The 9227-nt window shown below is 35.3% G+C and overlaps 3 non-coding genes across 3 annotated transcripts; all 3 read left to right on the forward strand.

Annotated features, from left to right (window-relative positions):
- The first annotated feature begins 202 nt into the window (after positions 1–202).
- LOC114281062 (U4 spliceosomal RNA) lies at positions 203–356 on the forward strand. The gene has a single exon (XR_003635781.1). It is a non-coding gene; the product is annotated as a U4 spliceosomal RNA (small nuclear RNA).
- A 7326-nt stretch (positions 357–7682) lies between these two features.
- LOC114281064 (U5 spliceosomal RNA) lies at positions 7683–7798 on the forward strand. The gene has a single exon (XR_003635783.1). It is a non-coding gene; the product is annotated as a U5 spliceosomal RNA (small nuclear RNA).
- A 1315-nt stretch (positions 7799–9113) lies between these two features.
- On the forward strand, positions 9114–9227 carry LOC114281063 (U5 spliceosomal RNA). The gene has a single exon (XR_003635782.1). It is a non-coding gene; the product is annotated as a U5 spliceosomal RNA (small nuclear RNA).

Genomic DNA, 9227 nt, shown 5'->3' on the forward strand with positions numbered 1-9227 from the left:
ATAATTTTATTTAATTATTTCATTATCAATTCGTTCACTATAAACATCTTCCATTTTACTTGTGCAAATAAACGAGACCAAAGTACTTTTGATGGTTTGTTGAAACGAGACTAGCGAGGTGAGAGTCCCACATTGGTTTATGAGAGAGTGTGCGAGTGAGAAAAGCAACAATAAAAGAAAGGAAGCTAGGGATGAGAAGGTTATCTTTGCGCTTGGGGCAATGACGTAGCTAGTGAGGTAATAACCGAGGCGCGTCAATTGCTGGTTGAAAACTATTTCCAAACCCCCTCTTAGGCCTTTGGTTCAGCCTTAGGCCTTCGAGAATTTCTGGAAGGGCCTCCCTCTAATCAAGGGTTATAAGCCCTACAATTCTCAGTTCTAAAGTTTCCGAAAGTTGGGCTTCCTGACATTATAGAATTTTCTATTGGGCCATGCACATCAAAAAATTCATAATTGGGCCATGTTTGGAAGTGAGCAAAAATATTCCATTCTTATGTGATATAAAAATCTAGTAGGGAAAATTTGAGATATAATTTAGAAGATTGATAAGACGCTATTAAAATGAAAATGATTCAAAACTGATTCACATGTTTCTGATTTTAATGATGAATTGGAGACTATCTCACAATTCTCAAATCAAAAAGCGATGAGCAAACAGACTCTACCTTAATGAAGATTTTCTCAAATAATAAAAATAATCGTTCTTTTGAGATATAAAAATAGAGAAGGAAAATTTTACACAAATTAGTTAAATTACAAGATTGATAAAAAGACCATAAAAATGAAAATGATCCAGTTGACAGATTGTTTCTGATTCTGATGATGAATTATTGAAGACTATCCCACAGTTCTCAAACCAAAAGCAAACAATATCTACCTTGATGAAGATTTCTCAAATAATTGCGAAGGTATAGATCTCAATAATCTGTAACCATAATAGTTTCTGCAAAATGATAAACAACCAAAAGTAAAGCCTACAAAAGTAATACCTGCAAAAGAAAAATACAGATTCCTCAACAAACATGTGATCTCCTCAACTTTATCTCTTCGGACATCAAATGGGTTCAACTAATTTGAATTAAGGAGAAAGCGTACAAAAATAATCATCATTGAGATATAAAAATAGAGAATTAAGGAGAAATTTACGCTAATTAGTTAAAATACAAGAATGATAAAATTTTGGAGAGAGGGTTGGGTTAAAAGAGTTCACGAAAAGACAAAATAGGTTAAAAATAGTCAATAGGACAAAATATCACATACAACTCATAATCATTTCACTTTCTCTCACAACCATCAAATCAACTACCAAAAAAAAAAAAAAAAAAACAAAAAACAACCAATTTCCCAAACATAACTATTTTAGTTAGGCTTGTAACGCCCCAACTTCCGAGTCGTTAATAAATCAACTCAACCTCAAATTTAAACCTCAAATTAATTAATAACCTCAAAAAAATACAAATTTACCTCCAAAATAATTACACAAATGTATCCAAATATATCTTATACAAATCTCGAAGAATAATATATAGTGGTGATCCCAAAAATCTCTAACTCAATAATCCTTTAAATTCTTCAACTCCAACCGCCACTAAATTTGCTCCACACTTGAAAAATAAATTAATTCGGGAAGTATACAATACAACAGGAATAACAAAGCTCGGAAAAAGAATAAATTCACAGGGATCTAATAATTACACAAACAATTCAATTCGAGGTACCAAGCAATTTACCAAATTGTACAAATAAGTCTACTCGACATATGATAATTTATTCAGGACCAAATACCTGGTCCTACTCAGTATAGGACCAGTGACTGGCCTCACCCCCCTCATCCAAGCGCAACATCTTATCCGGGCTATTGGTACAAAGCATATTGGCAAAGTCTACTCGATTTATGTACGGAGTATTTCCACGTTATTTAGCCAGACAAATCAACATTTCCAACACATAATAACTACACAGATTTCATCAAATGACTAGAGTGATCAAACGAATCAATAACGAATAATTCCACAGAATTTATCAAATTATCAAAATCATCAAGACGAGTATAAATTGAAGGTGATTAAAATAACATTGTTTGCAAAGAGATTTAAAGGAATCATATTGTATACCACTCGAATTACCTCAAATCAATCTCTTATGTCGCCAACACTCTAGTCTCAATATTTCTCCATGGATCTCCAAAAATAACTCTGATATTACTTTGATAAAATCTATAACTCTCATATGCTATATCACCAAGGCAAAACAAAATTTACAAATTCAAAATCACTTAAAAATTGAAATTAAAAGGACCATTTCAGATTTTTGCCGAGGCCCGACCTTTCTATGGTTTGTAGAGAATTTTATCCAGTTTTCATAACATTTTTTGGAAATGGAATAGCTTTTCTAAATTTTTAGTTATTTAAGAAACACTTCAACGCTGTCCAGATTCGTCGATCGTTACGAAAATCGAATTTTTTTACAAACCGCTCACCCTTTTTCAATGAAACCAATTTTCCTTGTGTAGGGGGCTTCAAGGTTAGGAAGGTGATTAGAGAGGCAAAACTATGCTAATGGTCCAACAATGGTGCAATAGCTAGAGGATGAGTAGTAGCAACTGTCTGAGAAGTTGAAGAGTAAGCAGCTGGGTGAGGATGAAGTAGGCAGCTCAAGAAGAAAGGTATGACAGTGCACAAATGGGCAGCATCTCCCCAAAACCTCCAAAATTCCTCCCTTTTAAACCTTGGGAAATGGGTCATATTTATAGGCTTTTCCTTGGTACCAAGAAGACACCAAGTGGCCAAATAAAAAGAGGACATGTGTCCTAGAGGATCACATGAAATATTCTGTCGTGAGCCACCAAGCTGAAGATGCCACGTGTCCCTCTGCATGTACTATGTACTATCTGTTTGCCTCCGCAACTACCTTTTTTGAGCCTCAGCAAGTGTAGTTACGACGAGAGTGTTTGGCGTTGTAACTCCCTTTTGAGCCTCAGTAAGTGCAATTGTAGCGGGAGTGTTTGTCGCTGCACTTGCCTTCTCAGCTCGAACCTTAGCAAGTGCACTGGCAACGGTAAACATTGCCACTGCACTTGCCTTCTTAGTTCTACTTGGCTAGTACATGCATTCTCAAGACTCCATTAGTCTCCTATCGACTATGTTTGTGCTCACCTCCGCGAAGCCTCCACCTTTAGCCACCTAACCACAAACTCCCTAGCTTTCTAGGGCGAAGGCCACAGCCGAGACTGTTATCAGCCATGTTGTGCCTTAATACCAAGCCCAAGGGGCTTCCTTAGTCCTGCCTGTGTGACTAAGACAGGTTCATGACCTAGGTAAATGGAAAGGGAGTCCCTTGCGCTCGGGCTGCCCTGCTTCTATCTTCGCGGGGTTGCCACGGTAAATTGGTATCTCTGGGCCTGCTATCAGCTCCAGCTAGTAAGTCTTGGGGCTTGTTATCAGCCCTAGGCTAGTAATGCCTTGGAGCATGCTATCAGCACCAAGCATTAGCCTCTACTTGCAGAGAAAAAGCTTTCCCCAAAGGCTACTATCACCTTGGTGGGATGTTCCCTCCGCAAGTTGGTAGCGGCGGCTATAGTTACTGCGGCAGACATTTCCCGCGGCAAGTTCAAATGGTAGAGCCGACAATAATAGAGATGGTGGCGCCGACAAAACACCTCCGCAACTTGGGTGTTGCAAGTATTACCTCTGCAACTTAGTTGCTTCAATTTTCTCCTTCCCTCAGTAACTCCAGATGGTTGTGGTACCAACAATACTTAGAATGACGAGAGTACCGATGATATTTGAAATGGCGGCGCTGAGATAAAGTGCCTTTGCAACTTGGTTGTCACAAGTGTTGCCTCCGCAACTTAGTTCTTTCAGCTTTCTCTTTCCCTCAGCAACTTCAGAGGGCAGTGAAACCGATAATATTGTGAATGGGGGCACTGAGGTAAAGTGCCTCTGCAACTTGGCCATTGCAAGTGTTGCCTCTGCAACTTGACTGCTGTAAGTGTTGCCTTAACAACTTGACTTAGGCATTTTCCTTCGTGGAGTCCATTTGGACCCTAGGCAGGTCGAACCTGCTTCCACCCACTGTTGGCCTATTTCCCGTGGGCTTTAGCCCATGCTCCTTTTTCATTCCTAGTCGCCTCAGAAGGGCAACCTCAGCACTTAGGTCCATACTTAATTTGGGGTTTAATTTCTAACCCTTTATACCTTGAAAACTAACTCCTTAAGGATGATTTTTACATAACATTTAGGTTCGGAAGATTTTTCTACATTTTTCTAGAATTTTTGGAAGTTGGTTGTAAAACAGATTTCTCTGGCACAATTCTTGAAATAAGAAAGTTGGTGAGAAAAGAGGTCAACTAGGAAAAAATTTTCACTTCTCTTGTAATGAAAACATGCTAAATATGTATTAAACTTAGAAATTTGAGATGAAGGTGTGCCTTTGAAAATTTTGAGAGATTGATATGGAAAAATGTAGCTTTATATCGATTAAGAGAAATACAAGATAGGTAGAATCAAAGCTTAACTCCTTTCATTTTTAACACAAGAACACCATCAAAACACATCTGAAATGAATGTTTAAAACTTCTAAGAGCATGTATTTGAAAGGAAAAAATAAGAGAGAGTTGTGTTGTGACTTACTTGAGGGTTGTTAGAATTGCTAACAAACTTTTTCTTTCTCTCCTCTCTTCTACCAAGCTCACCATCCTTCCTCTCTTCTCTCTCAGTTGAATATAGTGTATATGTGTGTATTCTTGCATGTAAAATGCTATGGGACGGGTTGTTTTTGAATTTGGTACAAAAGGTCTTAAATGCCCATTAGTTGGAATTAGATTAGATAGTTTGGATTTAATTTGGATTCAATGGAATAGTGAGGGATTAGAGGTCTTAATTATGCAATTAATCATGATCTAGTTAGGATTTTGTTAGCATTGAACTTAGGGTGGGGGCATGGTTCCATGATTTGGAGGTACTTGAATTCTTTCTGCATGAATTCATAGATTTTGTTTGAAAAAGTGTACAATTTTTCTTTTCCTAGGTGGCTAGCCATGTGAAAGGAATTTTGGGAGATTTTTGTTGATTATATATATATATATATGAAGATATTTTGTGTATAAAATTATTTATTTAAGAAAGGCACAAGTGTATATATATGTATACGTGTGTAATGGTACTAGTTTTGGGTCAAAATGTGATTTAATAAAAATGTGAGGGCTTGGGCTCAATTAAAATATATATTTCAAGTGTAGAGTTAATAAATTAGTGTTAGGAAAAATAATTCGGTTTGCGTTATCTTGCTTTGAATTTAAGGTGAATAATCGAACGAAAACTATGAAAACCAGAAGTTAAGGTTTAGAGGGATTAATTTAAAATTTGAGAGTTAAATAATTAATATCATAGCGTTAGAAATGATTTCTAAGCTTCCCGGGTCGATTAGAGTTTGTATAGGTTTGTCCGTGATGCGTTTCGGTTCTAGAGTGTAATTCTGCGAATAAATGGAGAAGTAAGGGTTTTTATTATAATAACTCAAAATTTAGGGACTTAATAGGATTTACTAAAGTTAGGAGTCTCACAAGGCTAAAATTAGAGGTGTTCAAATAACTGACTACCTGACGTATCCGACCTGACCCGAGCGACCCGTGTCAATCACGGACGGTTTCGATGAACATCACGGTCGACTGCGAGTGAAGTACATCATTTTTTTTTTAAAATTTCGGTCGAGTAACGGTTTTGTAAATAAAATATTCGATTAATCCGAACCGACCGATATAATTATTATTAATATATACCACCGTGTTTCATGACTTATATTATGTTCCCAATAGACTTCATCTTTCCCAAGGCAAAGTCATAGACATCAGTCTACTACTCAATTCCATCATTAATACTTCTCTTTCTCTCTCTCATAAAAAGCACTTTTTGAATTTCCATCAATAAGCTTATCTGATCTTCCCAAGGCAAAGAGACTTTTACCTTGTTGATACAACAGTATCACCATCTGTCCCTCTTTCTCTCTCTATCAGCCAAATGCCACCGACTCTCTCTCCCTCACTCTTTCAGAAACCATCGACTCTCTATTCCTCTTTCTCCCTCTCTCTCAGAAACCCTAAAGTTCCTCAATCTCTCTAACTTCCTTTATACTCTCATCATCCCTCTCATCTCAAAGTCTTTCACTCTCATACACAGAGTTCTCAGATCTAATCGCATTCACGGAAACTGGGCTCAAGTAATGAACGGGGCACTGATTGTTGTAAATGAAAGAGCACATGTGGCAATCATTAGAAAGAGGAGTTCACTGAGTGTTGGTTGAAGACATGAACGGCGGTGCTGTATGGTAATGACGATGGTAGCGTTGTACCATAGCGGAAAGGTAAATATCTCCTCTCTGTTTTCAAATTTTATCCATTGTTCCTTTCATATATAGTATATGAGGAAAGTAGATATGTATAGTATGTTATTGTGATTTTGTGTATGTGCTTGGTTCTGTGATTTCGTAAGGGAGACAGAAGCCATTAAACTAAAATGGTGAAGAAAATCACTCGACCAAAAACCATCCGCCAAACCGAACAACCGACATGCACGGTTTCGAGCATCATATGAGTCGAAATCGGATGAACTCTTCTCCACCCGAAGTAGATCGGTTCGAGTGATGGTTTGGTGGTAAAACCAAGCCGACTCGACCCGTGTACACCCCTAGCAAAAATAATTAAAAAGTCAAATAACCAACTTCCCAAACAAGGCCAATCTCAAACAATCCAAAGAGTTCTAAGCATATGCTACTTTCATCTAGTTGAGTCGTTCAATCAAACATAACCTTAACATGTGATTTTGATATCTATTTAGTTAAGATATAGGAAAAATGATACAACAAAGTGATTCTCGAGAAGAATTTAAGAGAAGGAAAATAAAAATAAAGATAAATTGTAACTTCTCTCTAATTATGAATAAATTACAACTAAATTTATTATTTGGTAAAATTACATTGATATCCTTGTAACGTTGTGTTATGAAATTGCTATATTAGTGCTAAATATTTTGAATTTATGTATTGATATCAAATGACATAATTATCCTTCTTATCTGAAGAATTTACCTAATTTTAAGTATAAAAATAAGGAAGAGTAAAATAAATATTTTAATCTAATAAATGATGGTATCATCATATTTTCTATACATTTGATTGAAAGATATAATGACCAATGGTAAGGGCCAAAGCACTATGACATTTATATTTCACAGTAGCACAGTATAATTATACTTAAATTGTAAAATTAATTATATATTTTCACAAAGGTTGATGTAACTATAAAAATAATTAATTTTCTCACAAGCTCATGGTTTGAAAGAAAGTAAATTAAAAAATAAAACTTCAGCTTTGCATAATCTAATACAAGATACATACCAAACATTTGTTAGAAATTATGTTTTCAAGAAAGCGGTATCGTAGGATTCATGCTTTCTAGTGACAACCAAATTCACATATTATGTAACAAAATATTTTTTTTTTCTTTCCATTTTTCTTTACTTTCTTGTCAAAATGAAAGACAATCTAATACTGTATCACTTAGTCCAATCAAAGACACAAAAATAAAGAAAAGTTGGAGAAATTTGATCCCACATCAATTCATAGACCCAACTCTGTTCCAGGAAAATAATTCATAAGGATGGGTGATTTCACAGTAACACTCACGTAGTCACGTGGTGAGCACAAAGCGAACTATTCTTTCGCCTTTTACTAAAGAATACCGTGTGCTCGCCGCAAATAGTGGCATACGCTAATTTTTGGAGAGTCCTTTCCAAAAGGGTTGGGCTCTTTTTAAATTGTTAGTTTAAATTTTGTTTCCAGCAGCTGCTTATTTTTTAGTTGTTCCAGTTTTGGAGAACTTTGTGTTGAATTAATTAAATTATTTTTCTATATAAATTTATTTAATTCAAGATTTTTAACATGTTTCCAAACAATTTTTATATTACTTTAGAGATCAAATTACTGAGGAAACGTCACTGAGACATGGGTTTATAATATGTATCAATGAGGGGATGCTGTAATCGTTCATTTCTATTCGTGTCCACTTTGATTATAGATTCGAATGTTAACACAAGTTCCATGTTTGATCCATCAATTTTAGATTAGTTGCATCAAAGACGAATGCGCCCCCCCTCCCTCCCAAAAAAAAAAAAAAAAAAAAAGCCCAACAATTTTCGGTCTTTTTTTTGGGGGGGGGGAGGGGGGTTTCTTATGTCCATCAAGAACCATTCTCTTCAGTAGGGGTGGATTTCAGACGGATTGAGAGGTTGTCCAAACACAATTTAAGTTGTGTTAAGACTTATTCAGGCCTAACCAACCTCGAATTGTAAGACGAGGTTATCTACTCAAGCATGATCCGAGTTAAACCCAAATTACACAATTTTTTTTTTTGTTATTAATTTGTTAAAATTAGACTCTATCTATATGTTTTTTTAGAAAATCATTAATAACATTAAATTAAATAATTGGCAATCTTTATAATTTATGAGTGAATAAAAAATATAATATTTTGTATTGTATTACTTATGTATATAATATAAATTTAATAATCTAAATTATTTTAATTTTATGTAATTAAGGAAAATTGTGATTTAAAGAAAATAGATTGTCTATTTTTAAAGAAAATTGTGATTTAATCATATAATTACTAATATCTAATCATATTGAATTTTTGGCATACATAATTTGCTTGATAAATCATACAAGATGAATAGTTTGAATCATTGAAGTAAGCTCACAACCCTCTCAACAGAAACCTCCAACCTAATTAATGGATGGAAAGAAGCCTTTTCCTAATCGAATATACATAACATTTGAAGGAAAATATTTCTTCCAAGAAAGTGGTTAAGATAGGATTCTCACTGTCAAGTGACAACCAAACACACTATGTTAGCAAACTGTTTTCATTGTCAATCAAACACAAACGAATACTCAATACATTGGTTATGTATATATTACTATTATTTTTCTGAGCCTAGTCCAAATCAAAGATAGTCCGACAATGTTAGAGAAACTTCCTCTCACATCGACTCACAAATTCCGACTGTATTCCATGAAAGTAGTTCATAATGGTGGGTGATTCGACAAATGAATGCACGCAGCCATGCGATGAGTACAAAGCGAACTATTCTTTTGCCTTTTACTAAAGAATATTGTGTACGCCATAATTAAGTGGCCTGTGCCAATTTTTGGAGAGCCCTTTCCAAAGGTCT

Source organism: Camellia sinensis, chromosome 5 (genome assembly GCF_055761805.1).
Source record: "Camellia sinensis isolate YWXY chromosome 5, ASM5576180v1, whole genome shotgun sequence".
In the NCBI taxonomy this organism is placed as follows: Eukaryota; Viridiplantae; Streptophyta; class Magnoliopsida; order Ericales; family Theaceae; genus Camellia; species Camellia sinensis.